The following is an 18,698-nucleotide window of genomic DNA, read 5'->3' as shown; positions in this document are numbered from 1 at the left end:
GGAAACTGTTGAGGTTGTTGACTGCCAACTTGGAGGTGCGGTTGCATGGGAGGATTTTCAGATGGTCCTCCTTGTTGTGGTCCTTTTGCCCAAGAAAAATTTGGATGTCTAGCCCACCCTGGGTTGTATGTGTTCGAGTAAGGATCATTCCCAGATTTTTGAAAAGTGTTCATAGCATGAACTTGTTCAGAGAGAAGTTCTGGGAACGCTGCACCAGATGGACAAGACTGCATAGGATGGGCAGGACTGGAACATGTGGCATATGCCTCGACTTGAGCTGTTTGTGGTGGTCCATTATTTAATACCAGAGCATCAACTTTCTTTGTCAGGTTATCAAGCTTGGCACTCAGCTCTGGTATGACTCCTATCTCATATATACCACCTCTCTTTTGTGGTTGGGGACTTTTGTCACCTCTATTTGAATAATCCCATTGCTGGGAATTTTCGCACAAGGTTTCAAAGAAGTTCCACGCCTCGACATCACTTTTGGTCATGAATGACCCTCCACTGGTGGCATCAACCATGCGACGGTTCTGTGGTGTCAGACCGTCATAGAAGTATTGAACTTGTTGCCACTTCTCAAAACCATGGTGAGGACATTTAAGAAGCAAGTCCTTCCATCTTTCCCAACATTCATGAAAGTGCTCGCCCTCTTTTTGTGTGAAGTTAGTAATTTCTCTACGGAGGGCATTGGTTTTGTGAACGGGGAAGAACTTGTTTAAGAACTTCTTAGACAGTTGGTCCCATGTAGTGATAGATCCAACTTCTAGGGAATTCAACCATGCTTTCGCCTTATCCTTCAAGGAAAAAGGAAAATTGCGTAGGCGGATCGAATCGTCTGAGAAGTTTTGGAACTTAAAGGTGGAGCAAATGTTTAAGAATTCCTTCACATGATGATATGGGTCCTCCTTGTCCAATCCATAAAAGGATGGCAACAATTGTATGACTCCAGGTTTAAGTTCAAAGTGTGCTGCCGTAGTGGTTGGCAACACTATGCATGAAGGCGCATTAAATTGGACAGGAGCTGAATAATCTTTGAGAGCTTTAACTTCAGTCTCATTTGCCATTTCAACAGGATTATTTCTCAATCGTTCACGAATTGTTCTTTCAATCTCAGGATCAAACGGTGCTAGTTCTAAATTCAGAGACCTACGTCCTAGCATAAACTATGTTATTGCAATGTAAGAAAGAAAATTAAACAAAGAAGCAACCTAAGAGAAATAAAACTAGACCTAGAAACTATGAGATTCTAAAACAAGTTAAAACTATGTAAATAAGAATGGGAAGAAAGAACCCGGGAAAGGAGATGATTGATGTCTGAAGAATAGAGAGCTCCTCCTTTTGAAGACAATGTTAGCAGCTTCCTTCCTTAATTCCTGTAAACAAAAAGAAAACAAAAATAAATTAAATTTACTAAAATAATGCTAGAAAAAAAATCCTAAGCAAGGGCCAAAACTTGATGTTTTATTTAAACCAACATGATTTAAATGATTTTTAAACTCGCAAGTATACGAATCAGATGTAGATACGGTACGTATTACGAGATCGTTCCCACGAGGACTGGTCGTCACAATTCAAATCTATGATTCTCCTTAACTAATCCAACAAATAATGGAATGAATTACTAAGCACAATTTTATGAAAAATAATTAATTAAGAACAGGGAAGAAAATTCAATCAGAGAGAGGGCACTAGGACTTTCGAATCCACCCCTAATTATCCTAACCCTTGTTTTGTCTGTTGATTCACCTTGATCTAGATTGATACCACTTAAATAGAGAAAGCACAATCTGTGTCCTTAATCGGGCATACAGACTGTCTAATTCCTTTAAGCAATGCCATGAATGATATATCCCATGTCCTTGGTCGGGTACATGGAATGTACATTCATTAAAGCACCCTGTTTCTTCCTCTATAGGAAACCGGTTCTTGCTCAGACACAAGCACCTATAATAAGCATCCAAACAACATCCATATATGTACTTTGGTTAAGTTCATAGATGGAGAAGTATAGAATTTAAACCCATAAAGCCCACTTAGAGAAAGAGACAAATTAATTAATATTCAAAGTAAATCAACCAATACAAGAGCTAATCAAATTAGGGGCTTCATCTCAGCCCTAGCTGAGAGATTAGTGACCCATAAAATCCATAAAAAAATATTAAATAAAATTCATAAAAAAAACGACAAACCAAACAATCTCTCTCTCTTTTCTTTCTTCTCTTTCTTCTCTTTCTTCTCTCCCTTGCTCCAGATCTGGAATCCCCTGGTTCTGAATGCCTTTCCCACGTCCAAAACTCCCCTTTTATAGCTGCTGGATGGCTGGGGTCGGTGGCAGAGTCGTAGAAGGACTCGAAGTGCAATTTTTCGCAGCCGTGATCGGTGGGCCCCACAGAGGCATTTTCTGGAAAATCTACCCCATCCATTGGATTCAGGATGAAATTTCAGTCAAGAATAGGTGGTTTTGAAGGTCCATTAGTGCGGCCCAGAGAAGAAAATACAAAAAGATCAGTTTTGAACGTCCCGGGGCAGTCTACTTTTGGCCTCTGTACCGCACACGTGTGTACGCATGGGCGAGGAATGTCAACATGGTTTTGAAGCTTTCGAAGCCTTCTACACGATGGACGGATCAGATCTTCCATCTGATCGAAGATGGTGGGCCACAACCGCCCGGAAGTCAGCTCTTCGCGGACGTGCGTAAGCCTTCGCACGTCCGGCGCTGTGATGCTCGGTGGGCCCCACATAAGCATTTTTGGGGAAATCCACCCCGTCCATTGGATAGAGGACGAGATTTCGTTCAAAGATGGATAGTTTTGAACGTCCATTGACACGGCCTAGAGAAGAAATCAGAACAAAATCAGTTTTGAACGTCACAAGACGGCCTGTTTGTGGCCTTTGTATCACGCACGTGTGCACGCATGAGCATAAACGGAAAACATGGTTTTGTAGATATTGAGCCCTTCTACACGATGAACGGTTTAGATTAACCGTACGTGCTACCGGTGGGGCCCACAGCGGTCCGTAAAAAACGGATTTCCGTCCGTTACGCGCGCTGAAACGGAAATCTCCGTTTTTGAAATAAGAAAGTCGGGTCAGCGCTGCTGACCGACTTTAGTCCGTTCGGTGCTCAAGCAGTGCACATGTGCACTGTGTACACACGCTATAGATATAGGTCCACTGTGATGATTTCAAGAAATCCGCACCGTCCATCCTTTTTCTCATATTATTTCCACCGTCAGGACCAAAATTGATGTATATCCAGATATCCAGCGGGCCCCACTTAATGAATTAAAGGGCTGATCTGGCCGTTAGACCACTTCCCGAGCTCTTCAATGGCTGAAATTTAATATGTACGGTTAATTTACGGCCCTCATCCCATGTATGAAGTTTCGAACTGATCGGATAGCGGGAACCATGTGATCTTGCATTCTGGACCCTTTTCGGGCCCCTTTGGCTTGCTTTCCTCAGATCTCAGGCGTGTAAAATCTTCATTATTGATTCCCTGGAGTCCATCCCGTGCTCTGGAGACTTTGGATCATGAAATCCATGCCTTTAACATCAATTTTCAATTAACGCTCTTGACTTCATCCTATAACAAAAATACAATTAAAATACTCCATTAAGCATTATCATATACGTAAAAATAGTCGCCACAAGCTCAAAAAGAGCCATTAAACTAGAAGGAAAAAGTGGTTATAAGATGGATTATAGGCTCACAAGAGTGTTGAAGCACACAATGGTAGTTGTGTGCTCCAAAAAGAGAAGGAATGAAGAAAGTTGAAGGAATAAGGAAGATTAGAAGAGGGATTGTTGGGTTTTGAAATCTTGAGCTACAAAAGGGGGATGTGTAGGCTCAAATGAAAGAGAAATAAAGAGGGAAAATGATAAAACCAAGTAGGTTAGTGAGCTTACATGAATTTGAGACTCAAATGGAGGGTTTAAGAGCTTAAATGAGAGAATGGAAAGGAGTTGGCAGCGGTGGTAGGGGGTTTTTGAAAGGGTGGTGCAAGGGTTGCACAAAAATGAGAAAGGGAGTGCTTGAAGGAGGGATTTGAGTGAAAAATCTGATTTTTTTTTAGAAAGGGGAAGCTTGGGGTAGTAGTTTATGAAGGGAAGATGGTATAGAAGGGTCTTTAACAGACCCCACCTGCGTGCGTGGGCCCCACAACAGCTAGGAAGGATCGGCCCGAGCCGCCCCCCCCGGCCAGGCCCATTTGGCAGCGAGGTCCTCGCCGGCCACTGGAGTTTTCGATGAGGGCTCGCCCTTTGGGCAAGGTCCTCCTGCCCCCTGGGTCCCAAAAAGATGTGGGTCCCACCCTGGGTCCCCCTAGAGGTGTGTCGTTTGGCCCCTCACTCTGTTTCTACTCGTTTCGGGTCATTTCGAATAAATTCTGGCATATATTCATGTTTACCAATTTTAAACGGCTGGGACGAAACAAAACATGATCGAAACCCGTCAATTGACGGTCTAGGGGTGATTCGGGATCGACTCATGCCATCATGGATGGGTACAGACCCGAGCAAAATGATCGATTTCGGTGAACTTTGCCAATTGGCGAAATCGGAGAATCTTAAGCTTGTTTCTAGATTTTTCTCACACCCACCTAGGTCTAAACGCGTCAGCATACGTCGTGTGACCATAACCCAGGTCCAGTTTAAAGTATAGTGGCTTGTAACGCCCTGAAAATCGGGGGTCGAGCATAAACTCAATCCACGAGTTCCAACGCATCACTTATGCAACATAAATAATGATGATTAAATGTTGTCTGTGTTAGTGCATTAATCATGAGTGGGATTATACCAAAACGGTAATTCATACTCCAGATCAATTCATATAATACAAGCGGAAGACTGGAAAATGTATATAGACGTGTATGAACCAAAAAGATCACGATCGTTCTCTAGACTATGAATACATCACTGAGTCATCATATACATGTAATAGTTCAAAATAGTTTAACTACAAAAATAAACCCTGTAGCCTCATCGATTCAGGTGGCCTAGGTGAAACCACCGGAGAATTACATATATGAGAACGCATCCTGATCATCATAATAATCGAGCTTCGTCTCCTGAGTCGCATTGTCATCTGCAACTAAGACAGAGTCTGGTGGGTGTTTAGAACACCGTCCCGTAACGTGGGAGTGAGTGATCAACTCAGTGGAACAATAAAGCAAAGGTTAACATGTTCTCAATTCAGTCAAGTAGTAATGATAAAGCAATACAATCAAACATCCCTAAGTACTCTGATTAATGCAAGGATGAAATATAAGCATGATGCATGCCCTCACCTACACTCCCTCGTGTGAACCATCTTATGATCGCGGCATGCTTTCTTCCCTTTGTGCTCTTCAACCCAGGACACATGCAGTGCGATGACATGAGCTTGATTACCAAGTTATTATTAGTCCTTTTCATACAATAGGATTGGGAAGCTAAGGTACCTCTCTTATATCAATTCTCAAACAATGATCCATTCTAGGGTCGTCAATCCTAGTAAATCTCATACGATGTTACGGTTCTAGGTCGCTGCAAAGGGCTCGTCACCTTATCAGTGCAGGCCTAGTGTACTCTTGTTGCTACGTAAGGGCTCGTCGCCTCTACGTAGTCTTAGTGTACGCTCGAGGTCACTACAAAGGGCTCGTCACCTTATCAGTGTAGGCAAACAGCTCGGATACAGTGTCCTATACCACCATATTCGGCTCACAAGTCTGGGTTGCTCACTGGTCATTACGGGGAGGCTCGTCACCCCAGCGTAGGCCGACAGCTCGACCACGGTGTCCCATACCACCATGCCCGGCTCATGAGTCTTAGCGGATCGAGGTACCAAGGTTTAAAAGGATTTTCACTGGTGAGTTTGGTACCTTAGATTCAAGCAGTAGCGTCCATACATGGTGAACATACATCGGGTCAATCGGGTTACTTGACGAGCTCGATTAGTACGAGCGCACGTTGAGTTAATCGACATGAAGTGCGTGAGCACTCCGTGTGGCCTAACCACTGTCGACCACCCAAGTACAACTCGGATTCATCGATCACGTCCTATGTGACGAGACAACCTCAGCCACCATATCAGGACTTGTTACTGATTGCCTGGACTATTCCATAGTCCCAAACATATTCAATTATAACAGATACTCATACGAGTAAATCAGAACCGTAATTGATCAACAATTCCAAATACAAGCATGTGAGCATTTGATGGATTTCAACTTAAACATGAATTCACACATAAGCAGTGTCTAAGTAAAACAGACAAAGAAAATAAGTTACATGGAGGAAATCATACACATCGTTAAGGTAGTTGAGAATCTCTTCTCAACGCACATAAAAAGTACAATATATCACACACTTATTCATTCAGACATTTCTACAAACACTTAGACTACACATTCCAACATACATGACGTATGTTGGTGATAGCACATATTAGGGCAAATCCTTTCGCCAAGGAGTTGTTACACATACAACTAGCACAAACACATGACAATTAATCATGGCAAGCATATGTTCAAAGTTCATACGTATACGATACTTTCTACATATACATGGAATACACTAAACTCAATATAGTTCATATAAATCAGAAACGCGATACAAACATCGCATTTGGCATGTGAAATTGCACCCACATCAATAATAAACCATTAATCGATATTGAAAGCCTTGAAAATCATAACCTATACGTTTAAAGTTCGCACATTTCGTCGGTAGACTCGTAACGAACTCAGTTTTAAAGCTAAGTCTTTGTCTACGACAGATTGGCAACCTATAGCATAAATTAGGTTAGCTATTTCATAACTTACACTATCTGAAACCCTAAAACGGATTAGGGTTAGGTTTTCTTACCCAAGTACGTTGTCGAAAACGCCGGATTAGTGATGTAGATGCGGTAGCTAAGGCCAAGGAGCAATGGGATCGAATCCCAGGAGGAATATCCAACTCTCACCCTCACTTTCTCTCTTTTCCCTTCTCTTTTCTCTCCTCTCTCTCCTAGGGTTTCTCAAATTCGTATGGGATATGAGAGAGGGGGTTTAAGGTCCTTATATAGGCCCAGGTTTGATGGGAATGGCCCCAAGGCCAAGGTATACTTAGGTTATATCCAAATATGGGCCGTTCCGGTCCAACGGAGCACTTCTGGTGGTCCCTTTTTTCATGTGCGGTCGGACTTAAGCTCCCTGACCATGGATCTAGGTCAGGCTAAGTTTTTATCCCGATCGAATTTACAGATCAGTCATGGCGGACCAGTTTCAGTTCAACGGTCACGGTCACTTGATCAGGGCCACAAGTACATCGACATGTGTGGGACATTTCTCCTGATCCAAGGGTGTATTTAGGTAAGATTCTGACGGTCTGAATCCTTATATTTGACCCGCAAGCGACACGACTCAGATTACTTAAATTCGGATTTTTATTTCTAAATATTTTCATGTTTCTCACACTCTTCACTCCGGGTTCAAGTTGTACATTTCTAGACACAGTTAAGACTTGATTTCCGAGGGGGTTGTCAAGTCAGTAATACGGTCTTAACTATATAGTTTCGGGGTAATCGAACTTTCGACGGGCGGTCCAAGTCCGATACGGAGTTTCAAGATGTTCCCAAGAGCAACCGGGTTTAAAGATGAATTCTAGATTTCAGGGTAATGTAGCGTCAATGATTCTACGCGTTTTGGATCTTGCAGATCATATTTAAAGTGATTAGTGCTAATTTCAAAAGAACTCTAGTTTAGCACTTACTAACATTAACCTAATTTCTAAAGGTTTTGGTCCTGGGTGATTTCTGCCTGAGGTACTACTCAGGTCCTAGTACGAATTTTTTCGAGACGTTACAGGGTTAGGATTTCTTACCCAAAAATAGAGTCGAAATCGCCGATATAGCGACACGGGAGAGACGATTCGATATGTGGAGCAGTGGGAATGAATCCCAACAACTATCTCTCTCTCTCTCTCTCTCTTCTCCTCACTCTTTCCTCCTCTTTTCACCATTCTCTCTCCTAGGGTTAGGAAAATTCGTATGAAATGAGAGAGGGGTGGGTTAAGGGTTTTATATATGTCCAGATATGATGTAAATGGCCCTAGGGCTATGGTATACTTAGGGTATAGCCAAAGGGTGGTTGTTTTGGGCTAACGGAGTTCATCCAGAGGTCCATTTTCTGCACATGGTATAGAGAAAGTTCTTTGACAATGGATCTATGTCAGGTTAAGATTTCAGTTCGATCGGATTTGTAAATCGACTGCGGAGGACCAATTTCAGTTCAATGGCTATCGTCACTCGATTAGGTCCACAAGTACACTGACTTGTGTAGGGAAATTTCCCTGATCCAAGGGTGAAGTTGGGTTAGAATCTGACCGTCTGAAACCTTAAATTTGTCTTGTAAGCGAACGGTCCAAATCACTTAAGTTTGAGTTCATTTCCTAAGGATATTCACATTTCTCACACACTTCACTCCAAGCTCAAGTTGTGCGTTTCTAGATAATATTTGGACTCGATTGTCGTGATGGTTGTTAAGCCCAGTAAGGTGGTCATAACCGTATAGTTTCGCGACAATCGGACTTTCGACGCGTGGTCCATGTCCGATACAGAGTTTCAATGTGCTCCTGAGCGCAACTGGGTTTTGAGATTAATCCTAGGTTTCTAGATAGTGTTGGATTAGCGAATCTAATGGTTTTAGGTCTTACAGTTCGTATAGAAAGTGGTTCAAGCTAATTCCACTGGTGATTGCGTTTAGTACTTAATTAATTTTCATCTAATGTCTAAAGAATTTGACCCTTAATGATTTCTACCTGAGGTGGTACTCAGGTCTTTATACGGATTTTTCCCAGACGTTACATTTAGCCTTGGTGAATAGATGTCTAAAAGAGATTCTGGTTATTGGAAGTCCCAGATAATTGATGTGGAAATTGCCATTAATGAACTTAGTTCTAATATATGGTAGCAGATGAGGCTGAAAAATGTATAGTAGTTGGATATTGAATGATTAAAAGCATTAACCACTTCTGTTGCTTTTTTGCATATACACAAGATTCATAGGCTGAAAAATTGTCGCTGAGTTCGTGTTTTATGTTCGGTTAGTAGATAAGGACAAGCTCTTTATACCAGATGACTTACAACTGAAGAAAATTTCTAAGTAAATTGTACGAGGTTTACAGTAATCTTTTAGTGCAGGAAATTTCCAAATATGTGCATTTTAGTCCGAGTTCTTTCTCTAATCACGATAGCCTTAAGAGGGTTAATCCGAGGGATGGGTTGATTGCAAAAGGGCTGATTAAAACTATATTGGGTTATCTTGCTGGGATAATGATTTCAGGACCAGCAAGATAACCCAATATAGTTTTAATCAGCCCTTTTGCAATCAACCCATCCCTCGAATTAACCCTCCCAAGGCTATCATGATTAAAGAAGGAACTCGGAATGAAATGCACAAACTTAGAAATTTTCTGAACTCCAAAATTACTGTAAACCTTTACTTGAATCAATGGTCAGTAAGATGGACTGCGGGCATAAACATTTTCTTCAGTTGAGTGGGGTAAGCATGAAATTGAGCGGGGCAAACATGAACTTCAGTGAGGCAAACTAAAAATTGAGCGGGGTAAGCATGAAATTCAGTAGGGCAAACATGAAATTGAGCGGGGAAAACTGAAAGTTGAGTAGGGCAAGCATGAAATTGAGCGGGGCAAGCATGCAATTGAGCAGGGCAAACATGGACTTCAAGGGGGGCAAATTGAAATTTGAGCGGGGCAAAACTAAAAATGAAGCAGGGCAACCTAGAAACTGTACGTGTAAACTTGCCATAATAAAGAACTTGATTAAATAATAGAGGACCGAGTAGTCACGTTCCATAATAGATGTGAATGATATTGTTCTTTAGGAAATAAAGAGTAAGTAATGAATTGAGCTTATATGGATCAGGGCCTCAAAGATACGAATAACTTCATGTGGTGCTTGCTAAATTCAGCGACGCTGTCTATCATGGAATTGTATAAGGCAAGCATGAAAATTGAGCAAGACAAGCATGAAAGTTTAGTGAGGCAAGCTAAAATTTGAACGAGGCAATCATGAAAATTGAGCAAGACAAACTAGAAATGTTGCGAGGGAAGTATGAAAATTTAGTGAGGCAAGTTAGAAATTGAGGGAGGGAACCTAGACATTGAGCTGGACAAACATTAAATTGAGCGAGGGAAACATGAAATTGATCGGGGGAAACATGAAATTGATCGGGGCAAACTTGATTTTCAGCGGGGGAAACATGAAATTCAGTAAGGCAAATCACGAAATTCAATGGGGCAAACATGAAATTTAGCGGGAAAAACTGAAAAATGAGCGGGCCAAACATGAAATTCAGCGAGGGAAACATGAAATTCAGCGAGGGAAACATGAAAATCAGCGGGGCAAACTAGAAAATCAACGGGGCAAACATGAAATTAAGTAGGGTAAACTAGTAAATCAGTGGGGCAAACTAGAAAATCAGTAGGGAAACATCAAATTCAGCAAGGCAAACTAGAAAATCAGCGGAGGAAATATGAAATTTAACGGGGCAAACTTAACAGAAAATTTCTTAGCTTGGGCCCAAAAATCTAAATGTATCTAATGTTCAAATGGACCACACCACATGAAACTTGTGAATCGAATTTCTACTGTTGATCATTTCTTAAGGGACACAGAAGTTTTGGATCAAGCTTATAATTGTGTTTTCTATTAATCCATGTCTGTATGATCTTATGAACAGGTTTGATAACAAACAAACATCATTGTTGGGCCTACTATGGTTTCAACAGTGGAAATCATTATCCCCACTGTTTCCCATGGTATGATCCACTTGATCTTTTGATATGCTTCAATTTGGGGCTCGACCCCTTAAATTAGATGGAAAAACGGATGGACGGCGTGGATATATTACATACATTCAATGTGGGCCCAACTGAGTTTAAAATATACCTGTGGTGTGTGCTTTCTTCACTAGACTGACCATTTTCAGAAGAAGACAAAATGCTGATAAGAAGGGGGCTCTAAAAAATGAATTTTTTGTCTTTCTTACTGGAAACAAAGTGAGGAAAGGGGGTGAAAGAAATGGAAGTGAAAGTAGCAGTGCAAAGGGTAGTGAAAGCAACGCAATGAAAAAGGAGGGGTATTTTCGTCCTCAAATTGGGTCTTCGCATATGCAGATCTAAGTTGGTATGTTAAGTTTGGTTTGTTCATAAAAACCACTGGATAAAAGGTAGGGTCTACAATGGTAAATTTTTCAATGTCCTATCATTAAAAACTTCTCACACCTTAATGTTCTTGTGGTGTTTATTTGCCATCCAATCTGTTGATAAGGTCACGTAAGCCCAAATGAAGAGCAAAATAAATATAAGCTTGATCCAAAACTTGTGTGGCCCATTAATGGTCAATCACCACTATTTCCTATGTTATGGTCCACCCGATAATTGGATTTGCTTCATTTTTTGGGATAGTGCCCTAAAATAATCTGGAAAACGGATGGACGGCATGGATATAAAATACATATATCAAGGTGGCCCTACAGCAAGGGCCGCACCGTCTTGTGTGAGCCCGGGTCTCACCGAATTTGCTCTGGTTTACCCCGGCCTCAACAAATCCACTCTCGGAGGCGTACGTGCAATGAGTTCAAAATGGGAAAGTGTAACTAGAGTCTTTCCCGCCCCACGCGAAATCTTCTAACAATAGCACGACTCGAAATCTTTTTATCATTATACGACACGTGTAGGTAAAAGAAGTGGAACAGCAGATACGTATCACCTGGGGCAGAGAAAGATTGCTAATCAGCAGGAACATCAATATCGGTAGCCTGCATGCAGCCTGGGTAAGCATGACACATTGAATGAATGAACCCACCATGAAAACACACTAACCCAAAATAGCACGTCACCTGATCTGGTGGACCACAAGTGCAAATTCAATCCGCCACATTGGTCTTTTTATGTTAAAACCTCTTTTATTGCTATGTGTCTGTCACCTGACGATCAGACCGATCTGATCCCACCAAACTCATCTTCGTAATGGGCGGCATGGATCTCCACACTTGCGTCGATAACACGTGTGAGCGATCACGTTCCAAGAAAGAGCCTGTCATACGTTTAGGTATGTAAAACGGTCGACAGTGGTTTTCACTTTCCTAATTACTCATTTTTTTCTTAAATGACCAAATAACCCTTCAACGATCGGGGGTCTTCATTTATATATATATGAGCGGGGTCTTTCTTCCTAGCCAAGGAAGCCATCACTCTCTCTCTCTCTCCCCTTTTCTCTGAAAACCTCTCCCTTCCTCCCCCCCCCTCTCTCTATCTGAAAACCTCTTTCCCTCTCTCATCGCCATTGAGAGAATGATTCAAGCGTACTGTAAGTGCGTAGCGCACCAGTCTCTGTTGAAATTTTCGTGCGTTCTTGCCTCTCTCGGTTTCTCTCTCTCTCTCTCTCTGTCTCTCTATCTCTCTCTCTTTCTCTGTCTTCTAGGGTTCTAGAAATTTCTCTATTTCTCCATTTCTCTGATTCATGTGATTATTGCATCTTTGTTTTTTCCTGATCGCAATCCATTTTATTACTGGTTTTGGTTGCAGATAATGGAAGCGATCTTACACGGCTAGGATCGAACGTCTCCACAAAGGGCGTGGGGCTTCTTGTTTAGGAGAGGCACCATTGGAAGGTCATCCGTTAGGTATGACAGTGGACTGCATTTCGTCATCCGCGAGTGGAAGATTTGTAATTAATCAAATGTCTGTTATTTTTATATCAAATGGTGTTGTAGAGTCAACGAAATCCCCTTCGCATATAGAAAGGTTTGCTGAATCGACGCATTTGTGTCTGGCCCTGCTCTCACACTCAAGCACACGTGCCAATTTGATGCATGTGTGCGAGAATTGAGGTTTCCATTAGGTGGGCCACACTGATTAATCCTTCTGTCTTAGACGGCAGGCTATTTCACTCCTGAGAGGTGCCACAATGTACAAAATAGGGAAGACTACGGCCCCTTGGTTTTGTATGCTGTGGTATGCTTTTAGGACTCGAACGAGTCTGATACGAGCATGAGTCGACTTGGACTTGGTCAAACCTGATTCGGGTCGATGTCAAGGGTCAGCCCCCTAAGTCACGACTGAATTGGGTGAGTCAGGCCTATTCAGCCCCAAACTCAGATGAATCGCAACTCGCCTCAGGGCTGAACGGGTCTGGTCAACTCACTGAGTCTTTAACTACGCTCTATGGCTCACTTGACTGAAACAACCAGATGTTTAGGCAATTGATCCAAACAGTGAGGCCCACCTGACCTGATAGGAAGCTCATGTGCCGTGTGTGTGCTGTATTTGCTCGTGCGTGAACATGAGCGTGGATGGGCAGGGCTCCACATGCACATGGGCTAAACAAACCACTGCCTTTATATCTTGATTCTGGTTTCAGTTTACATGAAGGTTGCTAGCCCCAAGTGTATCTTACCAAAACTCACATTCTCATTCAGCACCGCATGCCAACCTGGCATGTGCATGGGAGATCTGTTTTGTGCATAAGGTGGACACAACCATGCAGGTGAACTGGTGCAAAAATCAGGCTGGGTACCCGTGCATGAAAACAATCAATGGTTTAAAAATACTTGCCAACAGTGCAGTCTAATGTGCATGTGTGTACATTTGGAAGAGTGTATGGTCCTGATTTTTGGCACCAGGTCATCTCCGTAGTGAGAGCTATGGCCCAAAAGTACACCATTTGGCATACTGTCCTATGCATGGCCTTGTTTGGATTGTCAATATATCTAGAGAAATGTTCCTCAAATTTGTTTACGGATTGAATGTATTGAAACACCAATTTACTGCATTTTTCGAGAAACAGACCATCCGTAAGGTTGAATAAGAATTGGTCAGTCCAACAGTCTAATGTACATGTATTAGGGCACATTAAGTTTTGTATTGGCTAATTTTCTTGTATTTTCAGTTCATCCTATTCATAACGTCATTATATTATGTAGAATGGATGGTATATAAACATAACTGTGGATCCTTCCATTTTGTTGCCCATTTTTTCTTTTTTTTGGGATATGCTTTAATTTTTGGGCCATGTGACCTCAAAAAGGGATGAATAGGGAGGATTCACAAAAAGGGGGCAGATTAGATACTGACAAGGTCAGTAGCCAAATTACTATTGAAGTGATGTCACCAAGCTTTGTGGACCCCGCCAAGATGCATATGTTATATCCATACCATCCATCCAGTTGGAGAGGTCGTTTTATGGCATGAGAAAAATAATGAGATAGATCTAAAGTTCAAGTGGACCCCACCATAGAAAACAGTGGGGACAGTGACATCCACCGTTCAAAACTTCTTATGGGCTACAAAAGTTTCGGATCAAACTTATATTTTTGTTTTCACTTCATCTGTCTCTATGTTAACTTATGAATAGGTTGTATCTAAAAAATACATCATGGTGGGCCCTATAAATGTTTCAACGGTGGGTGTGACTGACCCTACGGTTTTTTGTGGTGGGTCCACTTGAACTTTAGATCTATCTCATTCTTTTTCTCACGCCATAAAACGATCTTTACAAATGGTTGGATGGTATGGATACAACACATGCATCATGGTTGGGTCCACAGAGCTTGGTGACGTCACTTCAGTAGCGATTTGGCCACTGACCTTGTCTGTATCTAATCCGCGCCCTCACAAAAATCACGGTGGCCCACCTATTCTTACTTCATAGTTAAGAAAGATAGCTTAATAGTTAAGAAAGAGGCTTATATCGGTAGTATCTCTATTCTTACTCCACGCGTCATGAAGGGACACAACGTGGTCGATCCCACCTATAAGAAATAAGCTTATAACGGTAGGATTCACAAAAAAATCACTTTCCTTTTTCGTTTTCTCGTTTAAACATATTACATCCGACTTCGTTGTCCCGAGAAAGGAGCGACTCTCTCATTTTTCTACGATTTCAGAGCTCTCTCAGTCAATCAATGGCCCACCATTCATCTCCCCATCTAACCTCCAAGACCTCCTACGGATGTGACGACATCATCCGACTCTTTATCGAATCCCCAGCAGATGAAGAGAGTTCAGTAGCCACACAGTTCTGGAGAAGATGGACGGCCGCACGATGACCTCATCAGAGAGATCCGACCTTGAATGAATCTGATATTCCTTTTAAAAAGGGGCGTCCATGGCTGCTAATCGGGATGTGACTATGTGAGGGTTTCGAAAAATCTTCTCCCTTCTTTTTTTTGTTGTTGCTCTGTATGGATTTTGGGAAACTGTTACAGCCGCGATAATGGCAATTCTCGCTAACCCTGCTGGATGCCGAAAAGTGAGGAAGACATGGGGGGAAAGTCAACCTCACGGCCCCATGTCGATTTTCTGGAATCCGGCAACCACTCGAAAAACCAATGGCGTAGCTGTTAGTCAAGGTTGCTGGCAGCAGTAGGGTCTTCTCCCTTCCCCTTTACGAACTGTAATAAACTCTTTCATTAATTCATGGGCTGGCAACAATGGCAATCTATGCTGTCATCATCCCTAGATGGAATCTAGATGTGGAATCGCACCCAGTGGCCCTGATCTGGAACTGGATGTCCATGAATGGGCGGTCAAGATTTGCCCCTGAATAGGTCCATGGACGGTGGGTCTGAACAACAATAAAATCCTCAAATGGATTCCAAATAGATCTTCCATGGCCGATGCATAGTGGCTCTGTAAACCAGGTCTTTAGTGGACCACACCACAAGAAATAATAGTGATTGAATACCCACCATTAAAAAGTTCTCAAGGCTCACCCTGATTTTTATTTGTAATTCAACCTTTTGTTAACCTGGATGATGGGAAACACAAATATATGCCTGATCAAAAGGTATAGCTTATGAGAAATTATTTTAATGGTGTACATTCAATCACCATGGTTCCCGTGGTGTGGTGCTGAAATTTGCATCTGTTTAATTTTATGCTTATGCCTAATATGCCCCCACGGTCACGTGATCACGTCCTCACCCTTACCATGGGGCCCACTTTAATATATGTGTTTTATATATCCACATTCTCCATCTTTAAAAAATAAAAATAAATCATTTTAGGACATTATCAATTTTTTTTTTAATTATAAAAAATAATTCAAATCTTAGGTGTGACTGAATGTCCTACCATTAAAAACTTCTCGGGGTGCACCTTAATGTTTCTGTGGTGTTTATTTGCCATCCAATCTGTTGATAAGGTCACATAAGCCTAGATGAAGGGGAAAATAAATATCGCCTTAATCCAAAACTTTTGTGGCCCATTAACGGTCAATCACCACTGATTCCTATGTAGAAACTTTATTATTCGCATCAATAAAAACTTTATTGAAGAAAGGAAAGAAAAATTTGAGATAAGAGAATACAAGACGAACAACAAAAGGGGAGTGCAATTCCCAACTACTAATCTATCACCACCATCTTCACAAGAACATCTGCTTCTTTGTTTGAATCCAAAACAACATGACTCATTTTGGTAACTATGATGCCATGAGCCCTGATCTCTTCTTAAGAATGTCCCTAGACTATTGCTATAACGCTCCATGGTGTTTATATCCTCTGTCATCTGTCCGCTAAAATGGTATCTCAAGTCCTGGTTCCTTTTTGAGACTGAGGAATCTTATCAATATATCAAAATTGATGGGTGATTTAGTTAGGTATTGCATTAGCTGTTTCAGTAATCCTACATTAACTCCAATAGTGTAAGTTGTAATAATGCCCATTAGCTGTTTTAGTTAGGTATGAAGAATGAAAGAACCAAAAAGGAGGAATGCGAGAGAGATGGGAGAAAAATGTGAGAGAGGGTTTGAAGAAAGAGAGAGAATGTGGGATCTCTCGATTATCTTATTAAATATATATGTAGGTTTTTTTCCTTTATTACATCATAACGGCCCACTTTATACAATATTTTCAAATAAGCCCTACTAATATCATATTTACAAAAATGACCTTACTCACTTAATATTCCAACACATATAAGCATGTGTCAAAAAGTGAACATTATCGGCTAATCCCAACCAATCAGTTGGTGGCAATCATACTTCTCGAGTGGATACACATGCTGAGAATCACCCATTAGAATTTTTCTAAACCGTCTGTTTTTGTGCATTTACTGTCTAACGACGAGTTTGTAGGCCTTTTGGGAAATGTCATCTAAATGTGGAACCCTATGATGCACACATCTTGGATCTCTGACAATATGCACAACTTGGATCTTTGACAATATGCACAGCTTGGATGTCTCACAAATGGTCCAAGTTAGGATGCGTGGTCATGTGTGGAAGTGCTTCTGGGATAAGCAGATCTGTTCGACCTAATTGAGTTTGGTTAAATTTCAAACTATGGTTAGATTCTAATAAAACCTATGTGGAAGTGTGTGGGATAAGCAAACCTAATCGAGTTTGGTTAGGTGTCTGCCTTATTGCGGTTAGATTCTAAAAACACATGTTTTTTTATATTTTATTTTTATGCTTTAAAATCTAAGCTTTTAAATTAATGGTGTGATTTCTTTTTGTTTTTCTTTTTATCCTTCTTTTTGTTTTTGAAAAATTTCAAATCATAAATGTATATGTGATATTCTAATGGGTACCTAGTACCCTACAATGGGTATGGTATAGGTGCCCATTTTGGGCCTGACAATAGGGGTCTGGGTATGGGGGCATTACCCATTAGCAGGAATGTGTATGGGTATCCCCGTACCCGACCCAAAGCTGGCTGACAGTCGTATGCCGAATGGATGGTTTGGATCTTTACATGTGCTACATTGGCACATGAGGAAGTGGGTAGATGGGTTGGTATATATGTCTGTGGAGTTTGCAAATCCCATTTTACTATTCTCTTGCTTTCTTGGTTATGGTGGACAGTTTACTTTCATCATAGGCTAACTGCTATTTATTCGTGGATTCTCTTTATAGGTGTGCACATCTAAGATGAACTTGGGTGATGAGGTTGACTTGGAAGACTGTTTCTCGACTGAATAAAATTAGTGCTGCAGAGGTACGTGGATCTTACATTTCTTTGCTGCTTTGAATCAAAATTTTGTTTTGTCACAGTTATTCAGTGTTGTTTCCATTTAATGTTTGATGCCATCTGAATATTCTGAACAATAAGAGTAGGCTAACTTTACATATCAGTGATCTGCAGTGATTGGTTGTCCAATGTTCTGTGTTGTGTGGATCGTTAGGATGTTGATGATTGATCATCTGATTGCCAGTTATATGCCTAGACCCATGTTTAGTGATCCAAATCATTATTATGGTTGGGCTAATTTTCAGTGATTCAACCTGTACACATGGTTGAGCCTATTTTTAGTGATCCAAATAGTTCATATGACTTGTCCCATTTACTGAATACTAAATTGTTTTGTTTGTATGGGCCCATATTAATTATCCAAACCATTGATATGACAAGGCCCGTAATAAATGATTCAAATCGTAATGTGGAGGGCTAGTTTTCAGTGATCCATACCATTCATATGATTTGGGGACTTTCTAGTGATCCTAATTGTTCGTATGACTTGACCCATTTTTCTACGATCAGACTGTTCATATGAATCAGCTCATTTTAATTATCAAAACATTCATATGATTATGCCCTCTCATTTTAATTATCAAAACATTCATATGAGCAGGTTCGTATTAAGTGGTCGAAATCGTTAATATGGTTGGGCGTGTCTTCCATCATCTATAGGCATATGTAAATTGG

General features: G+C 41.2%; 1 long non-coding RNA gene and 1 other non-coding gene across 3 annotated transcripts; both read left to right on the top strand.

Moving 5' to 3' along the window:
- The first annotated feature begins 582 nt into the window (after window positions 1-582).
- LOC131224382 (small nucleolar RNA R71) lies at window positions 583-689 on the top strand. Its single transcript, XR_009160870.1, has one exon. It is a non-coding gene; the product is annotated as a small nucleolar RNA R71 (small nucleolar RNA).
- Window positions 690-12,249: 11,560 nt separating this feature from the next.
- Window positions 12,250-18,206, top strand: LOC131223767 (uncharacterized). 2 transcript variants are annotated; one of them, XR_009160679.1, is made up of 3 exons: window positions 12,250-12,415; window positions 12,577-12,674; window positions 17,909-18,206. It is a non-coding gene; the product is annotated as an uncharacterized LOC131223767 (long non-coding RNA). The 2 variants fall into 2 exon arrangements; XR_009160677.1 differs by lacking the exon at window positions 12,250-12,415 and having other exon boundaries at window positions 12,429-12,674.
- The last annotated feature ends 492 nt before the right edge of the window (window positions 18,207-18,698 follow it).

Source organism: Magnolia sinica, chromosome 13 (assembly GCF_029962835.1).
Source record: "Magnolia sinica isolate HGM2019 chromosome 13, MsV1, whole genome shotgun sequence".
Classification (NCBI taxonomy): Eukaryota; Viridiplantae; Streptophyta; class Magnoliopsida; order Magnoliales; family Magnoliaceae; genus Magnolia; species Magnolia sinica.
This window is presented reverse-complemented; position numbering and strand designations above follow the sequence as displayed.